This window comes from Canis lupus, chromosome 6 (assembly GCF_048164855.1).
Source record: "Canis lupus baileyi chromosome 6, mCanLup2.hap1, whole genome shotgun sequence".
In the NCBI taxonomy this organism is placed as follows: domain Eukaryota; kingdom Metazoa; phylum Chordata; class Mammalia; order Carnivora; family Canidae; genus Canis; species Canis lupus.
The window spans coordinates 7,502,483-7,518,759 of record NC_132843.1 but is presented as its reverse complement, the minus strand read 5'-3'; the positions used below and the strand labels follow the sequence as shown (position 1 = coordinate 7,518,759).

General features: G+C 37.0%; 1 protein-coding gene across 6 annotated transcripts in view; it reads left to right on the top strand.

Annotated features, from left to right (window-relative positions):
- PTPRM (protein tyrosine phosphatase receptor type M) overlaps nucleotides 1-16,277 on the top strand; it is a 779,952-nt gene that overhangs the window by 66,305 nt on the left and 697,370 nt on the right. The window contains exon 1 of one of the 6 annotated variants that reach the window (XM_072828758.1): nucleotides 481-733. The exons of the other annotated variants lie outside the window; for them this stretch is intronic. The gene's annotated coding sequence lies outside the window, so the exon portion shown is untranslated. Of the gene's footprint in view, nucleotides 1-480; nucleotides 734-16,277 lie in introns of those variants that run through there. 6 annotated transcript variants of the gene reach the window in all.

Here is a 16,277-nt window from a genome sequence, read left to right as displayed (position 1 = left end):
TCACTGTGCTATACTATTAACATTTGGGTGGCCCCTAGGTCTTCAGTGGCACCAATCATCTCTAAGAAACTTAAGTGTGTCAGCACTTGATGGCCCTTCCATGAGCAGAGCATCTGGTTCACTTTGCTGAGGTGTTTCTAAGCCAGGGTGGCCACATCTGTTCTAATTAGGAACGTGTAAAATCTAGCCATCAACTGTGTCTGAAGTCTGGATAGGGTGAATACAGCAGATAAATGATCTAAGGCAAATGATCTGGATTTAAGGATGGTGTTTGGGAAGGAGTTACAGAGATGAAATGATAAAAGAGAGTTTTAATGGTCTCTCACCAAAGCTGTGTGCTGTTTACTGTTGGAATTAGCATGACTGATGAGTACAGTGCTCTGAAAAGCTGTGAAAACATCTAAAAAAATTCAGCGATTGCCTCAGTGCCCTAAATAGTCTTATGTCAGCAATTAGCATTAACAGTCTTTCATTAATCCGTCAGATTTCTGATGCTGCACATCCTAAAGCAGGAGATAATAGAGAATCCTCAGGATTAGCCACCGATGCATCGCACTACAGCATGTCATTACGGCAGTGGTGTTGAGACAGCACTTGGAAATGGAAGAATGGGAGGGCAATAATTCTCTCAAAGCAGCAGTGCGTTCCTCTTCTTCATTCAATTCAGAGTGCTACCTAATGTGGCGCATAACCAAGGGGGAGTCTTTATCATGAACTCTTCCTCTCTATAGAGGTAAGTTGGCTTTTTAGTTGTTGTCTTAATGAGACATTGTTGTAAAAACGACATTCCAAGTGCCTCCTGGAAAGAGGAATATTGCTGCTGAATTCAAAGCAGTTCAGATGGTGCAACCATTACTTGCTGAAACTTGTCCTCCATCATTTATTTCATGAACATGTTCTATTTGAGCAGCATTCTCCATGTTCTTGTTCTTCCTTTCATTCCTCTCTGGTGGTTTCTATAGGAGAATCATTCAGCAAACAGTCCACATCTTTTCTGGTTTCTGTGAGTTCCCAGAAGACTTCTTCTCCCTCATTCCTGGTATGCTGCTTTCCCTTCAACTTGACTTTCCCTTTCTTGTCAACTCTCCCGTCTTCCCTTTGCTCTGCTCAGAATTCCTCATGTTGTCACCCATCTGTTCCTGCATCTCAGCCTCCATCAAAGCTGAGTAGAGCATTTGGGCACTGGAGTTTGACAGATCTGACCTGCTCTTTATGGCATCCTACCAGAGTGAGCAGGACCACTCTCCTGGAACTCCTGATTCTCCTATCTTTCTTTCCAAATGGTTGTCCTGCTTCTTTCCCATCTCAGTAAATAACAATACCTTTTGTCTGGTTCTCAGGCTAAGTAACTTGAAGTCATCCTTGCTCCCTTTGTTTCTCTCATACCCGCCTTCAACCTGTTAGCAAACCCAGGTGACTCAACCTTCAGAATATTCCCAGCCACCTTCCCTGCCATCAGGTAGGTCTTCTTGGCATTATTCTTCTCCTGGATTATTGCATTAGGAACTGACCTTCCTGCTTTCCATGTTGTCCTATGATGGTCTACTGAGATACGTTCAAAATATGAATCTGGTCATGGTACCTTCAATGATTTCACATTTCACTTGGCAAAATACAGAATCCTTGTCAAGGCCTCACAGGTGCTATATGACCTGCTCCCAACACTCCTCTGATTTTATCTCTTCTTCTCTTCTCCATCACATGGTCCTACTATACCTTGCACATCCTCACACACTTCATCCTTCAAACTTATTCTTGCTGTTCCCTGCCTGAGATACACACTCTCCATATCCTTTATGGCTTCTTCCAATTCCTTCTGGCCAAATGTCAATCCACATTAAAATATCTACCCTTATATGTCACCATATCATGTTTTTATTTATTTTTTTGTGTTTTAGATGTCTGTCTTCCATGAGAACATTTCCGCCTTTGTAAAGAATAGGATTTTATTCTCATTTTGTTTGCCGCTACATCTGTTTCCCCTGTCTCCCTCCCCCTATCTCCCCTCTCCAATTTGAGAAATGTAGACCAATAAAACAAAGTTCTAGCTTCTTATCATGGCCTTTGGTCTTCTCTTTAGGGCCTGGTTCCCTGCTGAATTCAGGCCATTACTGTTAGGACATTCACAGGAACCCCTCCCCCCACCACCTGAGTGTTTACCTCCCTTCAGGTTTTTGCCTTGTCTGCCTTTGCCTTGACTGAGGGCAGTAGATGCAGGAAATCTCTCTCCTCATTTTTGCTTGTGAAAGGCCTGTGCCTTATCTGTAATGCCCAACTCAATCGTCATCCAGAGAAAAATGTCTTACATTCTTTCTGATAAAATTGTATCTGTTTCTCCTGAGTTCTGCTACCACTTACACAGCATCAATCCCATTGGGCCTTGCATAAGCTATTTGTGAAACTTTCTCCTCGTTATCCTTGAAAACTCCTTGATGATGGATTTATTTTTGTTTCCTTTTTGATTGTTGTATTCCTACTTATCACCTTATACGTTATGTTTACCCAGCTTACTTACTGAAACAGCTCTAAGTTTCATATTTCAAATGATCTCAATTAGCATGGGAATTGTATGAATTATTTACTTGAACAAGAAATAACATGCATATAATAAATTAGAATGTATTATTTTCATATTAAATGCCTCTAAGATAATAAACAATGCATTATTAATGTACCACATAGGCATATGTCTTATTCCACTTTTGTTTTTTTAAAAAAATATATATAAAAGCTAAATTGGTTTTAATAGGACGCTAATAGGGTGTTTTTAGGATTCCAGGGAAAAATGAGTATTTTTACTTAAAACAAAATCTTTAATTAAAAAGAAAAAAAAACTGTTACATTTGCATTGAGTCCTCTAAAATTTTGCAATATATTTGATATATATGCTCCGGGAATATTAGAGTGAATATTTCATACATGTTAGGGTTTTAAACATTTTTATAAAATTATGGAAACAGATAAAATGAACTTTCTGGGTTTTTTTTAAATCAACATTTAAAAAATATTCCAGTAGTTAAAGTTATTCTGACTTTAATGGCTAAGGCAATTTTACAGAGCAGGGCTCAAATCTCATTTTCTTCCTGTCTGACCTCCCACCAGATAAGTAGTACTTCATGATTTAATGCGCTAATATTTTGTGTAAAGTGCTTAGCATGGTACTCTATGCTTAATATATAGTAAACACTCAATAAATGCTAGCTTTTATTATTCATAAAGAAATGACCTTCCCTTTTTCGACTCTTTGGACTCCTTCTTGACTTTTCAGTTATCATACATTGTCTTATGTCATACTTATTTTTATATCTCTTTTCTAGCAAAGTATATTTTAAGACTGTAGAGAATTTTGTACATTGTAAAGGACTGCTAAATTATTTATCTGCTGAATAAATAATAAACTTGTGAACATTCTTTTAAAATTTAAGTAGCTTTGATTATTTGATGTTCCATAACACTGGGCCCAAGTATGGTGGAAACACTTGAGCACTGACAAGTTAATTCCTAAATGATCCTAGAAAAGCCACTAGAGACAGAAGGAGCCCCTGGGGACTAACCAGAAGTTGCATTTGCCTGTCTGTGGCTTCCTTGCTGAGGCAGTTCTACTAAATTAACAGGGGATATATTACAGTGTTCAGAGAGCTCTAAGGTACTGTAAAACCCATAGAATGTCCACTTCAACTAAATTTGATAAGAGTTACCCATTTGGTTAAGATTAATTACTCAGTTTATTTATGGTTAATGACTCATTTAGCTTCCATTTGTTTAGAGAGAGGTAGGAATGGCAAAGAAGAGAATGTTGGAGACTGTGCACACCGGACAACTGCTTCTATTTTCTGACTGTGTAGTCACATGAGAAAGAGAGCCTTTCAAAAGCTTTTGCCTGGGTGCCTCACATTTAGAATGAGAGCAGTTGGTCTTTATGAGCTGGGACCTTGCTTATAACAGGTTCTTCTTTGTATACCCATGAATGTCTGCAGGACTCAGAGTATAGTAGGCATTCTCAGTTGGCTGGGTGACAGCCTGGACAAATGAGTAGTCCAGGTGGAGGAGGTAGATTGCTCTAAGGAGATGGCTCAGTTGAAGCCTCATTTGGTTCTCCCAAGACTGTGTTTTGCTGGAAAGTTAAAATCATTTTCAAATCAATGAATGGAATTGATCATTACATCATCATTCTATGATGCCATGTATTTTCAAGTACAACCAATCTTCCCTGTCATGTTTATATTCATTTTGTGTATTCCCTCAAGGATGCAAAAACACTGTGTATCTCAGAGTTGAGAGTCCCTTTACCAGGCAGTAGTGGGGCTAACATGAATGAAAGGCTTGCATTTTCTTGAGGTTCTTGCAGCCTCAGAGGGAACAGGAGCTTCTCATAACAATGTCCATTTGGGACAGAAGGCCTGCTACCTGCTGAGGGCCTTCGGAGGCAGGAGGCACTGTGTACAGCTGGAGAAATCTGAAGAACTTTTTCTCTCTTCTACTCCATTAAAGATTCTTTGGGGGGAAATAGGAAGTTCTTATCAAATAAGTACATATTTTAAAAATCTCAGAAGGGAATTAGGACATTAATAAGCAAGATGAACTTGTTGAAAATGCCATTATGGTTTTGGACTTGAGTGCAAATATTAAACACTGTGTGTCATAGAGCTTCATACAAGGGAATGCATTTACTACTTTTGAAACTTTTCTGTGCTTTGCATTAATGTGATACATGATTCCATAAGTGAACCAGATCAGTATTAAAAAATATAATTTTATATTTTGGCCAACCTCACCATCAAATAAGGTTTTGGTAGTAATTTAAGCGTGAAGGACTTTTTTTTTGCTTTTACCAGAATAGGTATTTAAAGTTCTTTACACATTTATTAATGCTAAAATGTCTTTTACCCATTTCAGCTCTGATTTGAAGATGAGAAAAAAAAAAGTCAACCAAACAAAACAAATATTATTAGTTAAAACTTCACAGGATATTTGTTTCCTCTATCCCACCTCTAAACACCCAGTTAATCACATTTATTGGAGAGACACAGCAAAACCGGATTAGTAGAACAAGGTCCAGAGTAAATGTCTCATGAAGAACATTGCATGTATAAGCAGAAACTCTTTTGGAAGACAGAAGTTGCAGATTAACAATTTTGACTTTATGTGATTAATCTAATTGTTTCTTTTTTAAATGTATACTTATTATTTTGGTCTAAGGTTCAAGTTTTCAGGAATGGAGAAAGATACCATATGACTACAGTTAAGTTTCAAAGTCTGAGAACTATCCATGTTTCTGCCGACCCTGTGTTGTATAAACTTCTCAGTGGCTTATAATTTCCTAAACTTTGGTCTAGTGGTAATGCTTGTAAGAATTTACGTTTTATGTCTATTCCAGTCTTTTAATGATTTTAACTTCGTTTTCATTGGTTGAGAATGTTATGTAGACTGTCCTTGGAGGAAAAAAAAATCACAAAGTGCTACATTACAGTATTAAGTTATTTAAATTAGAATCGTAGTTTTAATCCATTTGTTATTTGAGTATTATTAGGCTGATTCTTATGTTAATTTTAGATTTATTAACAGATATGCTTGTGTCTGCCAAGTATTAATTTTTTTCTCTTGATTCAGCAATAATTTATGTAGTCCATAATGCATATGAATTTCTCATAGTCTTTTAGAAAATGATTTTCTTTAGATTTAATCACTTGGTACAAGACAGATTTCATTAATAACACTTCTAAATTCAATTAAATATTAAATTCTTCCACAGGCAATGATCATTATAAACTCTTTTCTCACAGCAGAAAAGTTGATCTTCTTAAATAAACTTAACTTGTAATAAATTTTCTTGGTTTCCAGGTGATCCATGTAAACTGGGTATCTCATTTCCACTTTCAAAGCATTTTTTTCTAATTTGATTGACTTTCACTATTCTAAATGCTTTTAGTTCTTATGTATGTTGAGCAAGCAAATCCTGTCCTTATGTTGTTGTTTCCATTGACTCATTTCCCATGAACAAATAGATTGTCTTTACATTAGTTTTATTTTCCAGTTAGAATATATCAGTGCTTGCTAACTTAACCCGAGAATGCTGCCACATGTTAATGGGTGGATTAGAGCTTTGTTACTATGCTTTATTTGACTTGTAACCACATACAAGTTACTAAATCTTTCAATGGAAATTAATAACTAGTATTTTCTGGGTAATTTATTTGGTGAATAGTGGCGGTAGATACAGTGGTCTATAGTGAAAGATGAATGAGAGAATGGAAGAATAATTGGCAGGAACAGATACTGCCCTAAGAAAGGAGACTAATCCTTAAAATGAGCTATCTTAGAAGGTCAAGAAAAATATTACATTATTATATCAACAACTGGCATTTGGGGGGGTCTTTCTTCTGTGTATCCGTATCCACAGGCAGTTGGAAAATCAGAACTTGCTGCAGAAAGCAGCTTTTTCCCAAGTGTCCAGTTGAAAGAATTAGTTACAAATATTTATACCGTTCTAAAGTATAGGATAATTACATAATTTGAAACAAATGATTATATGAAAGGAGCTTTAGAGAGTATCTTAGTGGGAGGAATTTTGTGATAATGAGGAAAACTGAGCTTTGAAGAAGTTTAATTTCAAAGTTCTTGTGTGTTAGGATGCCCTCAGGTGCAAGGCCAGAATCCCCAGTTGAAACTAGTTTAAGCAACCTTAAAAGAGAGAGAGAGAGAGAGAGAGAGAGAGAGAGATTGATTGATCGATACGACTGAGAAGTCAAGGAGTGGATTTGGTGCCTCATCAGAATGGCCAGGACACTTGGCTTGGCTTTTCTGTCAGTGTTTCTCCTTTCTCCTTTCTCTCCTACAATGGCAAAAGAAGATTACAAGCTAGTATACAATTGTGCATCTGCTTTGTGTTTTCTCCACCAGGTCCCTGAGGCAGTTAAGAATTTTATTAAGAGTAGCAAGGGAGCCTATTCCAGATTAGCCATCCCAATAAGAAAAGAGCAGAGTTTTCTCCTGTATATTGTGGCAGTATTTAAAATAACAGGAAACAACCTGATTTTCCTGCTTTGGGTCATGTGAAGCTCTCATTGCTGTGGCCAGGGGACGGGTATCATAATTTTAGATTATGTCCCCATTTCTGAGGATGTGATGGGGGAGGGACACATGGTGGCACTCCACTAGAACTACCTGCAGGGAGACAAGCATGTCTCTGAAAAAGGAAGCAAATGACCTAGAATAATGGTAGAATTGCTGGTGGAGTCTGGCCTTTGGACTTCAAAGCTAGAGTCATTTCCATCAAAACCTTAATACGTTGTAGGATGGCTGGATTGATTAGAAGGATTCCTAACTCTTAGTTGAGAAAATTGCATATTTAGTTGTCACTTTAGGGCACCTAGGAATGTGGGTTCCAAAGCCTTGACTCAATGCCAATAAAAGCTTATAGCTACAGTCTTTTGGAGGTTAGGGCATTTATAAAACAAATTCATTGTCAATGATGTAATAAACATATGCCAGAATAAAGCATGAATCGGCTAAAACAGTTGGAAGGTGTGTGTGTATGTGTTTCAGTGAGGTGGAAATAACTTGTAAGAATATGCAAACCATGATCTGTTTTCTTAGGCCTCTCTCTTCATCCCACAGCAAACCTGATCATGGCCCTATGTGTCCCGTCTGGGACTGCTGGTCCTGGCCCTTTCATGGAACATATCCTCATCTGTTCCAGCCAGTGTATGGTATGCCTTCCCTCTCCAGGGACCTATTGTCATCGTCTCGAGCACTTTCTGTTCATTTTAATAGATGCTCCCATTAAGTGCCTTGAGAGCAGGGCTCATCTTGAGTTTTTCTGAATTCCCTGTTTTTCCAAGTACAGTGCTGAGTATGAAAAAGGAGGTTTATGAATATTTTTTAGGTTTTTTATTTGATTTGCTGTTGAAGTGTCTTTTACATTCAATGGCCTATGCTAGGCTCAATTATATTCAACTAGTTCTTCATTTCCTTAGTCGTATAAAAGTTCCTATGGTATTGACCTACAGAGAAGTGTAAATTATAAGGGAGTGAGGTCACCTGAAGAATAATAGATGTTTTATTTCTGTGTGTGTGTGTGTGTGTGTGTGTGTGTGTGTGTATCTCACAGCTTCTTTATCCATTCATCTTTCGATGGACACCAAGCCTCCTTCCACAGTTTCACTCATATGGGGAATATTAAAAATAGTGAAAGGGATTGTAGGGGAAAGGAGAGAAAATGAGTGGGAAAAATCAGAGAGGGTGACAAACCATGAGAGACTCTGGGAAACGAACAAGGGGTAGTGGAAGGGGAGGTGGGCAGGGGGATGGGGTGACTGAGTGATGGGCACTGAGGGGGGCACTTGACAGGATGAGCACTGGGTGTTACATTATATGTTGGCAAATAGAACTCCAATAAAAAATATACAAAAAATAAAAACGGAAAAAAAGTTTTATTTCAGCCAGTAGATTTGCTTTTTTATATTATATACTAAATAAGTATGTGCTTATTATGTGTATGTATTTAAGTTTTACATTTGAGTTTTTCTAATTACTCTTGGTGGATTGTTATAAATGTGATCATAAATATTCCATACTATCAGGACAGAAAGAAAGAAGAAAAGCCTTAGTTAATCAAAACTGCATAATATATCAAGATATGATTGCTGTCACATTAACAACAGACTGTTTCTCTCAATAAGACGTACATGTCTTCCAGATATTAATAACAGAAATGGATATAGTTTAATCATACCCCATACATAAAACCAGAGGGATAGCATGAATCCTAAGAAGAGGGTAATTACCCAGAGCTGTATTTCTGTATTGGATGGATAACTGTAATCACTACTCTTTCTTACAGGATTTGATATGATACTGAGAACATAATGATTAATCAAAGGTAATTTTAAAATGGGAGACTTTCATTTATAGGCTTCAATTAGGGTCTGAGAATAGGGCAGTAAAAAATAGGTGAACATTTTATTGAGTACTTGCTCTACTTCCAGTACTGTGCTTTACAGACATATTAACGCCTCTCCCCACCCATCCGTGAGTACTATTGTAGATAATACCCCACTTTACAGATGAGGAAACTGAGCCTTTGGTAGGTCAGTAAATGATCTAAGGTGGGTGCAGGTCTGACCTATGTCCTTGGGTACTATGGGATGTGGACCCGCCCTGGGCGCTGTGTAAGACGTATATGGAGGGGCAGACGTCTGATTTCTCAACTACCCATTTTTCTGTCTGCATCCATGGCAGACATTGCCCCAAATATCTTAGAATCTGAAAGCAAGTAGCTGTATGAGGCTTATTGACTTGTAGCTCTGTGAAGAAAAGAAAATTGGACATTTGTTTCTAAGAAAAATTGTATCAGAGTAGAGAGTGCCTTTAAATTGTATCGACTTTCGAGAAGAGCTACCAGGTTTTTTTGTTTTTTGTTTTTTTGTTTTTTGTTTTTTCCTAGAGCAGTGCTCCACGGTGTTATACCCTGGGAGAAATGGAATATACATTAACCTCCTTCCAGAGAACTATTTGTTCTCTCTCTCTTTTTTTCTTCTTCTATTTGTTCTCTTTTAGAGATAAGATCAGGTCTTAAAAGTTGGGCAGACTTCACATCTAATTATTCTACTGTTGTTACAATTCCCTATCCTAATCCTAAACCCCTTGGAGCTTTTATTACATTGGTTGGTGGCATTAGCCTGTCAACAGCTGGATAAGACAGGAGTTGGAAAATGGACTTTTCGAGGTCAGAAAGCTAGGCAACCAGAAGAACCAATTTGTCAACTTAAATCATCTTGGGAATGGAAAAAATTATTCCACAGTGTGGGAAATAAAAGACAGCAATGAGCTCCTGTTTTGTTTTTTTTTCTTTTTCCAGTTTGTACTTCTTCTTTCATTGCAGCATCAGGTCTGGATAACAGTGTTTAAATGTTGAATTTATTTCTGAGAAGCCATAGTATGTGGTCATTTGGTGTACTTATGTGAACATTATCATAAAATCTGTGGGTGATTTTTACCCTTCTGCTTAATTACCTGTGGCCACATCAACCTGACAGCATTTGAAAGAGAAAGGCTTCAGAAATTGCTTCTCATTTCATGTTTTATCACTTAAAAAAAAACCTTCCATCTTTGTATAATTTATCATCTAATAATGAGATATTAATATATTTTCCATATTTGGGATGCCAGTATATGGAGAATGAGCTTCACTTGCTGATTTGATAAAACATTTTTTTCAATATTTAGGAATATATTTATTATAGTATTTTTTATTATAGTATTTTATAAAATTTAAATATAGTCTTCTCTTAAACTAGGTATTTATGCTCTGTTGCAAGAGCAAAGACAGATTCCTTTACAAAATCATGAGATGGGGGTGTTCATGACAGTGAAAACATGTGTCCCCTCATGGGTTATTGGCTGGATATTCCCTTTCGATTATTTGTGCTTTATTTTTCCTTAGTATAATACTTTGTAAAATAAAACTTTTATGGACATAGCATGAAATAAATGCTATGATTGGAAAACCTCTGTTTCTTAAGATTCAAAGCTATGATTTTTTATGATCTTTATTTTTAGTGTGAATCCATGTTTTTCAGGTTATTTCAATGAACCATGAAATCCAAATTACTGTTTCTTTAAATAGTAAAGCAAATATGCAATTTAAAATAATCCAGGCTTTTTTTTACAGCCCAAAGAAAAGTTTTACATTTTTACTCAGATTGTCTTTTTCTTTTTTCCATTTTATTTGTATATGTAGACACAGCTTATGAATGGATAATCTATGGATTATTTTCAAAATATTCTGTTATTAAAACAATTTAATATTGATGAAATCAAGTTTTAAAAAGCTAAATGGCAAGAAAACTTGTAATAACCATAAATTTTCAGTGCATATTTAAACATAGTAATTTGTGTAGGAATTTGTTTTTAAACAGACTTCCTGTACGCTAATGTAACTTATTATAATAAGAATGTTTTTCTTTTAAATGTTGCATATTAATTGAAATGCCATAAATAGAATATTTTATAACATTTTGGGGTTTGTACTTACTAAAGAGGCTATGAGATGAATTCTTTTACAAAGTAAGGAATGGCTTTTTAAAACAAATACCCTGTTACTTGTTTTTATAAATTTCGATAGTTCTATACTGGATAATCCTTTCTTAGCATGAAGTACACTTTTATTTATTTTATTTCCAAATCAGAAAATCTTTATTTACTGTGGAAACATTTAAAAATAACACAGTTGACCAACTAATACTCTCTTTTAATTCAGTAAAACATCCTACCTAATGTCCACCCCAAGCTATGCGCAATAGCATTGTCTGCCTAGAAGAGTCATCTCTATATGTCCTCAACCCTATTTATGCCAATTGTGTTTGCAATTTAATTCGTTTGCAAAATTACCCTACCAAGAAAATTGGTGAAATTGAGTCGGGGATGGAGAGAGGGGGTTGTCCTACAAAAATTTAAATGAATTTTCTGGAAACACTAAAGGTGAGCTGCTTCAGAAAAAGAAAAAGAAAATAATGCTATTGCATTAAGGTAAGCAAGTCAGCTGAAAAAAATTACAATGGGATTGGAGGAAATCTAAACCAGAAGTTGGAGAAAAAGCATAAGTAGGTGAGGTTGATGCAAAACGAAGGAATGGGACCTCTGATCAGCAGACCTACACTCTAAGAAAAGACTGGCCATACATGAAATGAGAGAATTATGTACATTTACATCATTACAGTTCAAAATAAATTGTTTAATTAATTTATTATTTTAAAATTCCCTTTTGAATTTTAAGTTCCCGTTAACTAAAAGAACTAATCATTCTTTCGGGTTGAACAAGAGGCCTATCGCTGTATTGATTGTTATATTCAGTATGTGTTTGCTTCCTTTCAGTAAATATGTCTCCCTAAAACCTCTGTCGACTCTTTTAAACAGGTGTGATTCTTCTGTCATATTAAAGTAGTTAAATAGAAAAAAAAATGTGTTTCTCCCTAAAACTCTTCAAATACTTATATAGCTAAACTTTGGAGTAATTTTACAGAAATGTTATGTTTTTAAGTGAAACCCAGCAAGTATTTAATTAAAATTAAAGTCAGTTTTTAATTTAATTATATGAAATCTGATGTTAAATCAGCAACCTCATTTGCCACTATTTATTAGGGTGTAGTTCAGTATCACATGCACTTTGCATGCCTAAGATTTAATCATGTTTCAATTCTAATCGTGTAACCATGTCCACAATTCAAAGAAAATCCTTAGTGTTTGGAAATGAAATTGCCTCATGATCCACCTATTATATCGAAATCGTTAAGCTTTGGTTTCCTTTTGATTGGATCACATCTAATCATTAAAAAAAAAAAAAAGATATTTTGAGAAAGCCTGTGAAGTAAAACTTATAGCCACTTTAGTGGGAGAATGCTAAAATGCACCTTGGTTGTTGTATAGTTTTAAAAGCACAAGGCTAATACCAACCATCTAGTCTCAGAGGCAATAAATGCGTGAGCTTTCTTCTTTGCTACTGGAATCCTGCTCATTTTGGCTGTCAGACCAATAATAATTCACTATATAACATAGATAAAGACTAGTCCATGGTGCTGTTCTCTTCTGGATTTATAACGCCTGCGGAAATTAAAAGTCCATTTAGTGAGTGACATTGTAAGGGAATATACTGTTTAGCTGCCCAGATAAGCTGGAGAGGACGGTGTCTCCTTTATGAAGTTGCTAAGATCCAGAGTCTTTGGTCTTTGGAGAAGCAGAAGTCGGTTTGTCAGTTCACCAAGATTGAGTCTCTCCCAAACTGGAGTCATATTGGTATTTTATTACTTATAATGTGAAAGTCAGACCCACTTAAAAGAATTGGGCACCCACAGCCTTTAGTCAGGGCAGCCTTTCTTTGTTGGTAGCTCTGTAGGGAACCCATTAAATCACACTGTTCTTGGTGAGCCTGGAAGCAGGGAATGGAATGTACTGGAAGGCTTGAGTTTCTTTTGTAAACATACACCCAGATTTTAGGCTGGGGTTATGTTCACATTAACAGTAATGCATTCTTGTCCCCTCCTGCATCCTGCACATACTGATAATAAGCTGTACAAGCCCAAGTCCTGTCCTTACAGAGTTTACAATCTGTGGGCGAGGCATCCTGGATACATCTGAGAGCATGGGATGGGGGATCAAACCACGTCTGGGGTCCTTGAGGACCTGACATCCATCTGAGACCAGAAGGAAGAAAGGGCTGACTTATGTGGAATGTGGGGCAAAGAGCACAGGTGGGAGAGAAACCCAGAGTACAGAGGCCAAGAGATGCGGAGGGAGGGAGCTCCAAGGACACAGGAGGAGGCCAGTGCTGAGAGTGAGGCGAGTTGAGGAGAGGGAAGCCTGGAGGCTGCAGAGAGGCAGGCAGTGTCCTCTATCCACCTGTAGGTCCCTGGGCCTGGCCTTATTACCTTCTGGATACCCCTGCTTCCTCCATGGCTGCCCCATGTGCCTACGTGAGGGCTGCCTTCTTCCTTCTGCTACCACTTTTCTTAGAGGGGATCCAAATTGGCGGTGTTGGTGGCCATAGTTGTTGTTAGTGACATGGTCTTTGTTCACACTAGAACCTCCTCTGCATAGCACTTGGCTGTGAGTTAGTGGGAGTCTGAAGCAGGAGGCAGGTCTCAACAGCTCTGTCATGGTACCAGAAATGTCTCCCTGTCCTGACGAGGGAGGTGGCACTGCTGTTTCTTTATTCTTTAGCCTCCCTATAGGATCTTTTTTTTTCTTTTTTTAAATTTTGTTTTTTTTTTTCATCATGATAAATGTACACTTTAATCCCTATCCCATTTCCCCTAACCTCCCGCTTGTCTCTTCTCTGGCAACCATCAGTTTGTTCTCTATAGTTGACAGTTTTCTGGTTTGCTTCTCTCTCTGTCTTTTTTCTTCTATGTTCATCCATTTTGCTTCTTAAATTCCATATCTGAGTGAAATCAGATGGTGTTTGTCTTTCTCTGACTTATTTCACTTAGTATTATATTCTCTAGCTCTATCTATCTATCTATCTATCTATCTAAATGAAATCTGTCTCACATTTTCTTTATCCATTCATCATTTGATGGGCACTGGGCTGCTTCTACAGTTTGGCTATTGTAAACAATGCTACAATAAAGATAGGGGAACAACATTCCCTTTGAATTAATGTTTTTGTATTTTTTGAGTAAGTGCCCAGTAGTGCGATTACTGGAATGTAGGTAATGTAGTTACCTACATGTACAATGTAGGGTAGTTCCATCTTAAATTTCTTTTTTTTTTTCCATCTTAAATTTCTTGAGGAAGCCTTTTAAAGCCCATCTCTTAATAGATTGAAATCTGACGTAATGATCACAGCACACATTTCTTTGACTTCAAAGGGTGGTGGAGCTGGTCATATAGAATAGATCAGATGTTCTCAAACTTTAGAGTGCAGCAGAATTACCAGGAATATTTGTTAAAACAGAAATTGCCAGACCCATCCCCAAAGTTAGGGTGGGAATTAATAATTTGCATTTCTAACCGATTCCCAAGTGATGCTAGTAGTCTGTGGACCACATCTAGAGTACCATCGGTATTAATAGCTATGTCAAAATGTTTTGTAAGCTAAGTTTCTATGATATTCATGGAATAAAAGGTGAATTTCAATCTCCTTAAATTAGCTTTATGCTTTTTTATAAATAAAAGGATAAAAAATCTTTTAAAACATGGGCAGCCCGGGTGGCTCAACAGTTTGGCACTGCCTTCAGCCCAGGGTATGATCCTGGGGACCTAGGGTCAAGTCCCGCATCGGGCTCCCTGCATGGAGCCTGCTTCTCCCTCTGCCTATGTCCCTGCCTCTCTCTCTCTCTGTGTGTCTCTCATGAATAAATAAATAAAATATTTTAAAAAATGTTTTAAAACCTACTATTCAGTGTGTCTGAAACCAGTGATTGCTTTGCTTAATGAAATTCTTATTTTTTGAGGATGTATTTATTGGGGCACCTGGATGGCTCGATGGTTAAGCATCTACCTTTGGCTCAGGTTGTAATCCCAGGGTCCTGGGATCGAGTCTTGCATCAGGTTCCCCACAGGAAGCCTACTTTTCCCTCTGCCTATGTCTCTGCCTCTCTGTGTCTCTCATGAATAAATAAGTAAAATCGTTTTTTAAAGATGTATTTATTTATTTTAGAGAGTGAGCTAGTGTGGGAGGGAGGAGGGACAGAAGGAGAGGGAGAGAGAATATCAAGTAGACTCCCTATGGAGGGTGGAGTCTGACTTGGGGCTCTATCTCAGGACCATGTGATCACCAAAAGTGAAACCGTATGCTTAACTGACTGCACCATCCAGGTGCCTCTTGCTCAATGTTTTTTTTTTTTTTTTATTGATTTATTCATGAGACACACACAGAGAGAGAGAGAGAGAGAGAGAGAGAGGCAGAGACACAGGCAGAGGGAGAAGGAGGCTCCATGCAGGGAGTCCGACGTGGGACTTGATCCCAGGTCTCCAGGATCACACCCTGGGCTGAAGGCAGCGGTAAACTGCTGAGCCACCCAGGCTGCCCCTCAATGAAGTTTTTAATGAAAAAAAGTTCTTTTATGTATATATGTATGTATAAAATATATATATGCATATATATATTTTATTGGAGTTCGATTTGCCAACATATAGAAAAAAAGTTCTTGATTGTATATTTTGTCTATTACTGAAATAGCATAGACATTGCAGATTTTTCCAAACTGTAATTTATTGTGGTTTTTGGCAAGAAGACTTAAAAAATTAATAGGAAAGCTTAGATATCTTAATTTAAAAATATTGAATTCTTAAAGATTCTTAGTACTTTATCTGAAGTGGGCAATAATATTTTTCTTTACCCTTGTCTGTGACTGACCCATACATTCTTATTACTAGAAAGGCCACTCTTTGTGTACAGTATCAAAATGATATAGAGATCCACGATCCAGACTGGACTTAAACATCTTATTCAGTCAACATTTGAAGCAGAAAAAGTTGAAGGAACTTTATGAAACACATGAGTCTTTTCAATAAATGGTGCTGGAGCAATTGGACATCCACATGCCAGAAAATGAATCTAGACCCTGACATTATACCTTTCATAATAATTAAGTCACAATGGTCATAGACCTAGATGTAAAATGCAAAGCTATAAAACTCCTAGAATAGGAGAAAATTTGGGTAACCTTGGATTTGATGATGCCTTTTTAGATAACATTAACAAAAGCATGATCCATGAAGTGAAAGATTGATAAGTTGGTCTTCATTAAAGTTATAACTTCTGTTCGGCAAGACAG